The 12083-nt window shown below is 38.8% G+C and overlaps 1 protein-coding gene across 7 annotated transcripts in view; it reads left to right on the top strand.

Annotated features, from left to right (window-relative positions):
- NFIB (nuclear factor I B) overlaps positions 1 to 12083 on the top strand; it is a 440917-nt gene that overhangs the window by 70847 nt on the left and 357987 nt on the right. The gene's annotated exons all lie outside the window — the stretch shown is intronic.

The following is a 12083-nucleotide window of genomic DNA, read 5'->3' as shown; positions in this document are numbered from 1 at the left end:
TATTTTATTGGCCAAAACAAGACACGTGACTAAGCTTGAGATCAACAGAACTGGAAATAGACTGCTCTGAGAGGACGGCGCCCTTTAATGAAAGGCATTGAATATTTTTAATAGGTGGTACAATGTACAACAGCAATAAATTCGTGAAAGAGACAGGTGTAGTACTAATCTGACAGAGCTTATAAACTAGCAAGAAATATGGACATTAACCAAATAATAACATAATTGTGACAAATGCTCCAAAAGAGAACTAGAGGATGTTAAAATGAGTTAGCCAACATAGTCTGGGTGGTTTAAAAGACCCCCTTCCTACCATCACCAAGAGATATTTCAGAGTTAATAGAAGTTAATTAGGCAAGAGAAAGGGTTGCCTTCTAGTCAAATGCTTTGAATAACTTGAAGTCATTCAAGACTCTTGAACATACTAATTTGACCAAGATGGGCAGAATTTGCATACTTCTATTTCGCAGATTTTCTGCATCTAAATTCAATAAGATAATCTCCTCGAAGGTTCAGAATTCCACAACTCCTTATTAATATGTTTTTCCCATATGACAGGTCAGATATAATATTATAATTACATTATTATGTTGACATTTTCATTGGTTTTGAGGGACCCTAAGTGACAACTTATAATTAGACTGAGATGTACCGTTCCACATGTGGCTACACTACCTGTATATTCACACAGTATGTGTAATACATGTTGTACTTTCTTCGGTCTAAAAATGTAATGCCATTTACAAAAGAAGTTGGTAGTAATTATAGAGCGAGGGAATGGTTTAATCATTTCGAATGGGAAGGTACCCTATCCCTAACATGTAGTTATTCAACTATTTCCACTTTCAGAAAATGATGATACTCTCAATTATTTACTGAGAAATAAATGAGTAAACTAATAATGATGCTGGGGTCTTAGTCTTCCTTTCCTAATGGATGCCTCAGAAGAGAGCCTTTGTAATTCCGTCTCCATACCATATGTCTCTGTTGACATTAAAGTGCTTAGTTCCAAATGAGTTGGCTTCCTTCAAGCATCTTAATTCAAGAGTGGATGATTAGATCTTAAGCTAAAAACCGATTAGGATGTAAGCACTTGTGTTTTTGAAAGGTATTAAGGGAACATCATAGTATGGTTGGAGATAAATTCTCCCTATCTAGTATGGGGTTGGCAAGAATTTCATTTCATCTTCAAACATAACTGACTAACTTCATGTCAAAGTTAAGCACAGAATGAGAAATCTGCCAAGTGTTTGTTATATAAATACACAGCCTGGATGGTGTCAGTTTTTATCCTCTGCCAAGAGTAGTTTCAGAGATATTGTCTCTGAGCAGAGGTAGTCAGAGAAAACCAAGTATCTTTTCCATGCAAAAAACACCCTGAACAAGATTCGGCGCTCAGAGCAGGAACCCACCTTCATGGGACTTCTAAAGTCAGTGCCACATTGTGGTGGGATTCTGAACCCATGAGGTTTCTTAACAGGCACCATGGTACAAAGCAATCAGTGTGAGTAGAAAAGAACAAATCATATTGCAAATACTTCCAATCCCTCTGAGAAAGCACATTCTGATCTAAATAAAACCCAGTGCTCTGATTGTTCCTGCTTTTATTTAACCACTTGTGTGGTCCAAACTGATAGAATTCTCCCCCTCATCCTGTTAATTTGCTTTGGTCCCTATGTAACCCCATCGTCAGCGGGGCACGGTGATCTTCATATTGGGAATGGCAAAATCATTTGACAACCATCTGCCTAGTGTTTTGGCAGACGTTTGTTTAGCTTACAGAGCTACTGCCAAATTGGGACTCCTCATCAGGGATAGACGTTTCAACTAGGGAATAAGGCAGAATAGACTGTAAAGTCCCAGGATTGAGATTTCCTCCTTAGGTTCTGACAGGTGACCTGTAAGGCTGCTGACTTTACCACTCCTTAAGAAAGACAAGATGAACTCATCATCATCTAACTTGAAAGGCATGAGCCAGTTTCTCCCTCCCTCCCTCCCTCTTTTCCTCTCTACCTCCTTCCCTTGCTCCATCTTTCCTTCTCCCTTTCTTTCTTTTTTACATTTTTATGTAAAAGTGCCGTGGATACAATGAACCGGTAAAGGTGGGCTTTGATTAAAACTGCTTGGGGAACTTAAGGAGCTTGTGCCTCTAACTATATAATCCCTCAGTTTTTCCCTCTTGGTTCACATCAGCTGTGGACAACTCTTTTATTGCTCATTAGAAACACAGATAACCACGAAGGAATAAGAAATAAATGCTTTCTAATAACAGGAATGTAAATTGCTACAGGAAAACGTCAGATTTATATGTCCAAGTACTTATTGACTTAAACATGAAAAATTAGAGCAGACCTCCCAGATTAATTTGTATTGATAATACCTCTTAACTGCATCCTCTGCCATCCTCAAGGAGCTTTGAGTCCCATAAAGATATTATCTGGTCCAGACATGAAAATTAAAATAGGACCATAGGTTCAGAACTTGAAAGAAATAAGGGCACACTTGAAAAAATTAGACTTCATGAAAATTCAAATTTTCATGAAAATTCAAATTAAAACATTGAGAACTGATATCTTGGTGGGACTGAGGGTGGGTAATAGATGCTGCATTGTAAGAGAAATATCCCCATTAGGATGAGTTTTCATGCTCTAGCTCAAAGCGGAGATGAAAGAAATCTTGAGTCACTGGAAGTTAATTAAATTGTACAAACAAATTCTAAAATATTATGATAGTTATGGGACAGTTGGGTGATTGGACATTCACAAACTACTGTCAACTTGTTTTAGACCTGAAATGGTATTGTGGTTTTGTTTTTTAAAAAGTATTTATCTTTCAGAGATACGTATTGGAGAAGTCGTAATATTTTGGAGATATATACTAAAATATTCATGAAAAAATTCTATTTCAGCTTTGATTTGCTTCATAATAATATTGGGAGGAGGAGTATATGGGAATATATATAAAACAGAATTGGCCAAGAGTTGATCAATATTGAAGCTGGGTGATGGACACATTAAATCTTCAGTATACTATGCTGACTATTTTGTTCATGTTAAAAATGCTTCATAATAACTTTTTAAAAGGAAGAAAACATAAAGTATATTAGGTACACAAAGATGTAATAAAGAATAATCTGGTAAACACTGTCCAGCTAAAGAATTAAAACATAGAAATGTAGTTGAAAAAAATTACAAAGCAACTCTTTTACTTCATCTGTCTGGCTACATTGGTGGTGTCCCATTGGGAAGGTGGCGGCCGGTGATGACTCATTAAAATTGGTAAGACCTCAAGTGATTACTCCAGCGAGGTAGAGAGATCAGTCCTCAATGAGGCAACGTGGTACCTGCCGTGGAGCTAACTCAGGTGTAAGAATCAAAAACACCTGGATCAGAGGCTTCCCTGGTGGCGCAGTGGTTGGGAGTCCACCTGCCGATGCAGGGGATGCGAGTTCGTGCCCCGGTCTGGGAGGATCCCACGTGCCGTGGGGCGGCTGGGCTCGTGAGCCATGGCCGCTGAGCCTGCGCGTCCGGAGCCTGTGCTCCGCAACGGGAGAGGCCACAACAGTGAGAGGCCCGCGTACCGCAAAACAAACAAACAAACAAAAAACACACCTGGATCAAAATCCCTGCTCTAACTATAGCTGTGTGACCTTCGGTAAAGTTCCAAACTTTCTGACTCTCATTACCTCATATATGAAAGATATGTTTAGCAATACCAACCTTGAAGGATTACAGTCAATGTCTATAAATCACATAGTTGGCACTGGCCAGATAGTAGCTATTTTATTTGATGTTTTGAAAGAAGACATTTGGACATTTCTCAACTGAAATATATGAGCATCCCTGAACAAGCAGTGAATAAATACTTTATGCCTAGTCGATAAAACAAAGTCCAGTTTGCTGCTAATCAAAGGAAAGGAGAGCATCACTTTGACAGAGTTTTAGTAGCATGCAGGAGAGGGGAGGGCAAAGTCAGGTTATTTATGAGTTGGGGGGTCTGAGTTAAGGTTGATCTTTCAGTGCAGTATAAGGGGACACTTAATTAGAATTGGGCAACATTTATTAAATTATGGTTAAATATTGGTGGACACAGATTTGGGAAGATTTCAAAAGGAGTCTTGAGGAGTAAATCATGTTTTGAAGCTATTTATTGTCCTGAGAAAGGGGTGCTGAATGGAGAAAGAATAAATGAATTTGGGGAAAGTTCTTGAAATGAACAACAACATTACCTGCAACTTCAGCTTCCTGGACAAGAGTTTCCTGAAAAAGTAAAGTTAGATTAAATGCAGTCAAACAGTAAATTGTGTTCATGTAAATAGTAGGCTGAATGGGTATAGGTGATTTTTGTTCTCATTTATATAGAGGCTCTAAGAAATATTTTTGTCATTTGCATTTTTATATTTTGGCCCCCACAGGTGCAGGGATTACATGATACAATAATGCATTTCAAAAAAAAGTAACCTCCTTTATGATCATACTTGCAACTCATACATTCCCTATCACTTTTTGTCCCTTCATTGGAATGTTTCCGATTGTCCTTAAAATACTCATAGCTTTATGCCAGAGATCCTCAACCTTGCCTGCACATCACAGTCACTTGGGGATATTCTGAAAGCCCCAAAGCCCAGGTCCCACCTCAGGCCAATTAAATTAGAATATCTGGAGTGGGACCTGGGTGTCAGTAAATTTAAACTCTCCCAGTGATTCCAATGTGCATCTAAGGTTGAGAACAACTGCTGGACACCTAGCGGGAGAAGTAAAACCTTGGCTGGGGAATTATTAGATCCTGACACTAACTGCTGACTGCTGAACTTTAGTATAAATATTAATAATGACACAGGTGTTAGGGACAAACATCCTGCCCTTTAAAATCCGAATTCAAATTGTGTCAGATTTCTCAGGGGCTTAAAGTTCATGGCCACCTTCATCTTTGATCCGCCATTCCACCAACTTCCTTTTCTTTACTGTCTTATCATAGTGCTGTGCCTTTATTCCACTCTAGCATTAACCCAAACTGGGAGCCACTCCATTTCTTTGATTGGCACATGTACCTCACCATCCCAGCAACTCCCGACTCCACACACATGCTCATATAAAACTTCTGCAAGTGTAGCTGACATGGCTGGAGACTGGGAAGATAGAAGAGGTTTTTCATTGCAGAAACATGAAAACCTTAAAGTGGAATATCAGGTATCGATGGTCTGGAAAGTCATTGGGCCACTTTGCATCCTGCACAGTTACCACCCCACCCACCTTTCTTCTCCCACTCTTTCTTCTTTGCTCTTCTCGCAAGGCAAAATAAAAATTCTTACCGTTGTCTTATGCAGAGCATTCTAGTTGTTTCTAGCCTTATTTCCATACTTAGCTTTGGAATTCCCTTTGCATATCCAAGGACTCATTACTGTCCTCTGATAAACAAGGAAGCATCTATTCCGGGCAGTACCTTCCCCATCCCCGCTAGATCCTTGAAGGAAAAGAAAGCACTGGAAAAATGTTACTACCATTCCCATGGGAATTATGACAGTCCCTTCCCAACTTCTTCGAATACATAAACAGTTAAATCAGTTTAGATTTTAAATAAAAACTTTTTTTTCTACAATAATATAGTTCCTTAATTCAGCTAGTAGCTATGCCTACTATGGAAGGTGCTAAGAGATACGTAAGTAGATGACAAATCTTCCTCAAAGAATTAGTTTAGTTGAGGACGTAAGACAGAATTGTAAGACATAGTTAAGGTTTATATACTGCAAGAAACTACGTCTGGTGAACTTAGCTTCCAAGACTTTATTTCGGTTCATTGGCCGTTAACTTTTTGAGATCCATATACTCAAATATTGTATGTTTGCCAAGAACCAGGCTTTTTCTCAATCCCATTTGTATGGTCAAACCACAAGTTGCATACTTTTTTGACTCTTGGTCAAGTTTCCTCTGATTTCATTGGTCAGAAGCACAGATCAGTATGGCTCAAAGGATGAATAGAGAACTTCCATTTCCAGGGTAGGCACCTGGGTCAACCTTCCTTCTGTAGACAATTAAAATTCTTGTCTAAAATATATCACCATCTTAAATCTATCAATGAACTCTCAAGAAAGGAAGGAACTTTCAGCCCAGGAACTGAGGCCATTTGTTGAACCAGGTGAACCCAAATTTCTGTTTTCACAACTTCCAAGGTACGGGGAATGGGAGACAAATCCCAGGGCTGACCAAGATGAAGAGTCCACAAACTTTTATCCCAAAGGAACTGTACCTTCAGAGTAAAAATGACCTGGAAGCAGCTCTTCCACTTCTCTATACTCCCACCCTCCATCAGAGGACTGCTAGGGGAAAAAATACACTGTGACAGCTGAGAGAAGGTGAGAAAAGAAAAGAAATAGTCACTACTGGGAACTTGAAACTACAACTTATCTCAAGTTTACAGCCTGAATTCACACTCCCTGAGTGGCCTGAAGAGCCTCAAGCCAAAAATTTCATTGAAAGTGACCCCAGACTAGTCATGCCACAGAAAAGCAAGGTAGAAACAAATGCAGATCTTCTCTGAAGAACACATCTTCTTTCCCAGCCCCAAAGAATTCTCATGAAAACAATTCCAAGAATAATGAGCAGACTGCAATAAAAATTAACTAAATGCACGAGGAAATAAAGCACCATGAGCAAGAGTTAAAACAAAAAACCCCATATACACAGAACAGACACAGACTCCTAAGGACTTCAGATCATAGAAGGCTAAGATACAGATTAGAAAAAAACTATGTTTAATATTTTTAAAGAAATGAAAAATTTGGAAATATGTGCAAGAAATAATAAACTATAAAATGTGAAGCAGCACATTTTAAAAGAATTAAATTGAACTTCTAGAGATGAAATATAAAATTCTTTAAATAAAAAACTCAGTGAAGTAAGGAATTATTGTTGGTTTTCTTAGGTGTGATAATAGCATGATGGTTCTCCACCAAAAAATAAATCTTCTTATCAATTAGAGATGAGTGCCAATCAAATGCCATTTCAGATGGAAGTATATGATATCTGGGATTTGCTTTAAAATGCTCTAAGAGGGCTTCCCTGGTGGCGCAGTGGTTGAGAGTCTGCCTGCCGATGCAGGGGACACGGGTTCGTGCCCCAGTCCGGGAAGATCCCACATGCCGCAGAGCGGCTGGGCCCATGAGCCATGGCCGCTGAGCCTGCGCGTCCGGAGCCTGTGCTCTGCAACGGGAGAGGCCACAGCAGTGAGAGGCCAGTGTACCGGGAAAAAAAAAAAAAAAAAAGCTCTAAGAAAAATTTGTCTGACGTTTGTGGGGAATATTAAATAAAATTATTAAAATATTGATAATTATTGAAGCTGAATAATGGGCATGTGGAGTTTTTTTTAGATATTATTCCCTCTACTCTTGTGTACGTCTGAAAGATTATATAATAACGTTTGCTTATTTAAGAGACGAGTGTATTTACTTAGCTATTGTGGGCCCAGCTATTTTTATTATGTCCATTAAATTAGCTTTTTAAAGCACGATTTTTTTTAAATGTATGATTATATTAAGTAATTTCAAGTCATATTACTGCAGGTATAATACACATACACATTTTCACAGGCTGATACAAACTATAAATGTTATATATGGAAAAAAGTGAAATGGGTGGGTTTGACAGTAGACTAATGAAAACTGAAAAGAAAGTGAACTGTAGAAATTAAAATAGAGACCTGTAGGAATCATCCAGAAAGCAGCACAGAATAACAAAACAATAAAAAATACAAATGAAGACAGAGACGCAGGGAATATAACAAGAAGGCATGATGTATATTTGACTGGAGTCCTAGATAGATAGGAGAACAAGAATTAAGCAAAGACAGCGTTTGAATAGATAATCTCAGGATTTTCCAGAACTGATGAAATGCACCAACTCAGAGATTCCAGAAATCCAGCTAATCCCAAGCAGTGTAATTTAAAAAAAAATCCATACTTGGACACATTATAGTCAAACCAGAAACAAAAAGAAAGCATAACAAACAAAGCCAAGCCAAAATGAAGAAATGAGCTTGCAAGGATGCAGACAGAAAAGGCCTATCTTCAGAGGGACAAGTCTGGGATCTCCTTTCTCAGCCAGGAAGGCCAGAAAACATGCAATAATATCCCCAATATGCTGAGAGAAAAGGACTGACGTCTGGAATTCTATGCCTAGTGAAAATGTACTTCAGAAATGGAGATTAAATCAAGACATTTTCAGACACAGAAAACAGCAGACTCTCTAATGACGATACTAAAGGATATTCTTCAGGCATCACGAAAATGTCCCCAGATAAAACATCTGAGACGCAAGAAGGAAGGAAGAACACAGAAAGTGGTAAATATGTAAGCAAACAAATAAGTACTGGCTGTATAAAACAATAAATAATGTCATGCCAATCTCAATCAAGAACATAGCATAAATCCTACAGAAAATCCTAGAAAACCAAACCAGCAGTGCCCCCAAAATAAAATACATCATGACCAAGTTGGGTTTATTTCAGGAATGCAAGTTTGGTTTCACATTTGAAAATTAGTATGCAAACTGACAGACTAAAAGAGAAAAAGTGTATGATCATCTCAAGAGATACCAAAAAAGTATTTGCTAAAATTGAATATTCACTGCATGATCTAAGTTCTACAAGAGATAAAAATTTCTTAGGCAAACTGGCAGTAGAAGATAACTTCTTTAACCTGAAAAAAGTTACCTACAAAAACTTACAGTGAATATCATATTTAGTAATAGATTAAGATGTTAAGAGCATTTTCTTCAAGATCAGAAAAAGACAAGAATGTCTGCTATCATCCCTTTTATTCAAACTTGTACTGTATATCTTGGGCCAACACAATAAGACAAGGAAAAGAAATAGAAAAGAAGAGAAATTATCAAAATGATCATTGTTTGCATGTGATATATATGATTATGAACATAGAAACTCCCCCCAAAATGTACAGGTTAATTTAATAATTAAGACGAATAAGAAGCAAGGTGCAAAGGAATGCATACTGTATTGTTCCATTTACATAAAGTTCAAAATCAAGCACAATGAAACAATTTATGGTTGAGGAATACACACATAGGTGGTAATGCAATAAAGAAAAACAAGGATATGATTATCACAAAAGTGAGGATACTGGTTTTCTCCATGAGGACGTAGAGAGCCTAAAATAAGGGCTTAGACGGTCCCAACAATGTTCTCTTTCTGACTTGGTTGAGCTTTTTTCCAGTTTTTAATTATTAATAATCTACATATGACATATTTCACAATATTTTAATAGTCAAAGAGTGAACGGGGATAAGGAAAAAATTCAGTCAATGTCAAATGTCTGTATAAGGGAATGGTAGCTATACCATCTACATTTGTTTTTTGTTTTTGTTTTGTTTTTCTGGTTGCATTTCTGAGTTTTCCAGCATCTGATCATGAAAACAAATCTTGCTTTCTGGCATGAGGTTGATAATATCTTCAGGGATAATCCACTCTTTTTTGGCCAGAGCTTCAACAATTACCATTATGCTGATGACTTCCAAATCTCTATTTTCATTGCTTCTTGTAACTCATGTGTCAGCTCTTTCTAGACACTGCCTTCTAGCATTGCTACTTGAATGACGTACTGTCACCTAAAACTACAGGTCTGATTTGAGAACGTATGTGGAGTTTGTGAATACTCTTCTTAATATACTCTCTCTCTAGGTGAATTAATTCATTGCCTTGGTTTTAATACCACCTATATGCTGCATCTCTCAAGCATCTTATTTCAACCCTAAGTCTCTCTTCTGAGTTCTAGGTTCATATATCCAGTTGACTGCTTGATATCTCAATCTGGCTATTTCACTGACACCTCAAGCCAGCATATTGAATATGCAATTTTGCATAACTAGAGACATGAAAATCATAAGCATGCTTGGAAAATGACAAATAGTTTTTCTTTGCTGGTCTTAGTTTGGGGGACTGAACAGAGTTGTAGAAAATGTAACTAGAGAAATAGTTTGGGGATGTATACTGCAGAACCTTTAATGTTTTATTTAAGAGTTTGGACTTTGTGGATAATGAGGAGTCACAGATGAATTTTTATTTTCTGTTCATTCATACAATAAATATTAAGTGATGACCTACTCTGTACTAGGCACTGTGCTCGGCACTGGGGGATACATCTGTGTACAAGCCAGAGTCGGCCAAGAAGGATTCCTGGGAGTGTAGGAAGTAGAATGCATTGGAATTGGTGTCAGGTTAGAACAAATGGGATGGAGAAGCATGGCTAGAGAGAGGGACTGAGGATGGCAGCAAGTTTTCTTCTGGTTTGGGAGATTGAGGGGATGGCAATGCCTTTACCTGAGGAAGGTGATATAGAAGGAGAGGAAAGGTGGATGGCTAGGAGGCACCTGCCTTCAGCTTGGACCATGAACCTGAGATGCCTACGGGACTTCCAGTGAGGAGGCTAAGTAGCTAATTAGACACATGGGATTGTGTTGTAGGAAAGAAACTGAAGATGGAGGCATTGATTCGGGACTCCATCTTTAGGAAGTAATGGTTGAGCACGATGGGTGGAGGTGGGTGGCGTGAGATTGCCAAGGAGGAGCAAGAAAGTGATAACTCACATTACATGCAAGAAAAAAAAAAAGGCATTGGCAAACCAATTAGTCCCAGTGTTGCCATAACTAGCTGTGTAGCCTTGATCTACCTTTCCCGTTTCTGTGAGTCTGCCTCCTACTGTCCCATTACTTATTCTGGGATGGAGGAAGGCAACACCACATGTAAGTGGAAGAGTCATGGGATGGTGGAGTTGTTTTAAAGCCTTCTGAAAAGTTTTCCTGCCACCTTGCCCAGGATTGGTTGAGTCACAATCATGGCCCTGAGTTAAAGCATGGGGTGTGGCAGTCTCTGGCAGATTGCAAACACTGTACTGGATAAAAGTGACATGTTTGTTGTTACAAACACTATTAATACCATTATTACTAGTAAAAATAGTAGCTCATGGTTTTGTTTGGGGGCGGTGAGTTGTATCTTCCTGCAGAAGATATGTTGGAGTGATAACACCAGTACCTCAGCCTGTGACCTTGTTTGAAGGTTGGGTCTTCATAAAAATAATCAAGTTAACATGAAGTCACTAGGATAGGTCCTAATCCAATATGACTGACGTCATTTGAAAAAAGAAAAGAAATTTGGACACAGAGACAGACAAGCACACAGGGAGAATGCCATGTGAAATTGAAGGGGTGATGCGTCTGCAAGCCAGGGAATGCCAAGTGTTGCCAGCAAACCACCAGCAGCCAGAGGACAGGCATGGGACAGACGGTCCCTCACAGCCCTCAGAAGGAACCAGCCCTGCTGACTCCTTCTAGACTCCACAGCTGTGAGACAATAAATTTCTCTTGTTTAAGCCACCCAGCTGGTGGGACTTTGTTATAGAAGCCCCAGAAAACTAATACATGGTGTGTACTGCTGGACATTTTACCAAATACATTTTTTGCTCATTCTCTTAATGCTCACAGCCTCCTGTGGAAGCCATTATTTGTGATCTCCTTTCCAGGGTAGGAAACTAAAACTATCAGAGATCCAGGTTCCTGTGTGATAGGACATAGGGCATAAAAATTTTAATGGGGAGAAGATCAGGAAATTTCACCCGTGGGGCACAGCACTGTGTAAATGGTATGTAGTGGAGGATGTTGGTGAAGCAGGTGGGATCCAGAATCAGTCTGGTAGGTTCGAATCCCAGCTGTGGTGGCTCAGCCTGTGTGGTCCTGAGCAAGTTCCTTAACCAACTCTGCACCTTGTACGATAGAGAAAATAATAATACCTAAGGTAATACCTAAGCCTCCTGTGAAGATGAAATTAGCTAATTCCTGTGAAATGTTTTTCATGGTGCCTGCTGCTTTAATATGTGCTTAACAAATTGTAGCTCTTTTAAAATAATTATTCATGGGAAATTACAGGGAGTAGAGAAGGCCCTTCAGTCATTGTGAGGGTCACACAATCATAGATGCCGCTCATAAATGTACTGTGTGAAAGGTCTGTACTAAATGCATTGTGTATATTTAATGGTCTCTAGGATACACGGCAACTGCTGCTTATTCCACAGGCAAACA

This window comes from Pseudorca crassidens, chromosome 7 (assembly GCF_039906515.1).
Source record: "Pseudorca crassidens isolate mPseCra1 chromosome 7, mPseCra1.hap1, whole genome shotgun sequence".
Classification (NCBI taxonomy): domain Eukaryota; kingdom Metazoa; phylum Chordata; class Mammalia; order Artiodactyla; family Delphinidae; genus Pseudorca; species Pseudorca crassidens.
Note: the sequence above shows the minus strand (reverse complement) of the source record. Positions and strands in the feature narration are given on the sequence as shown.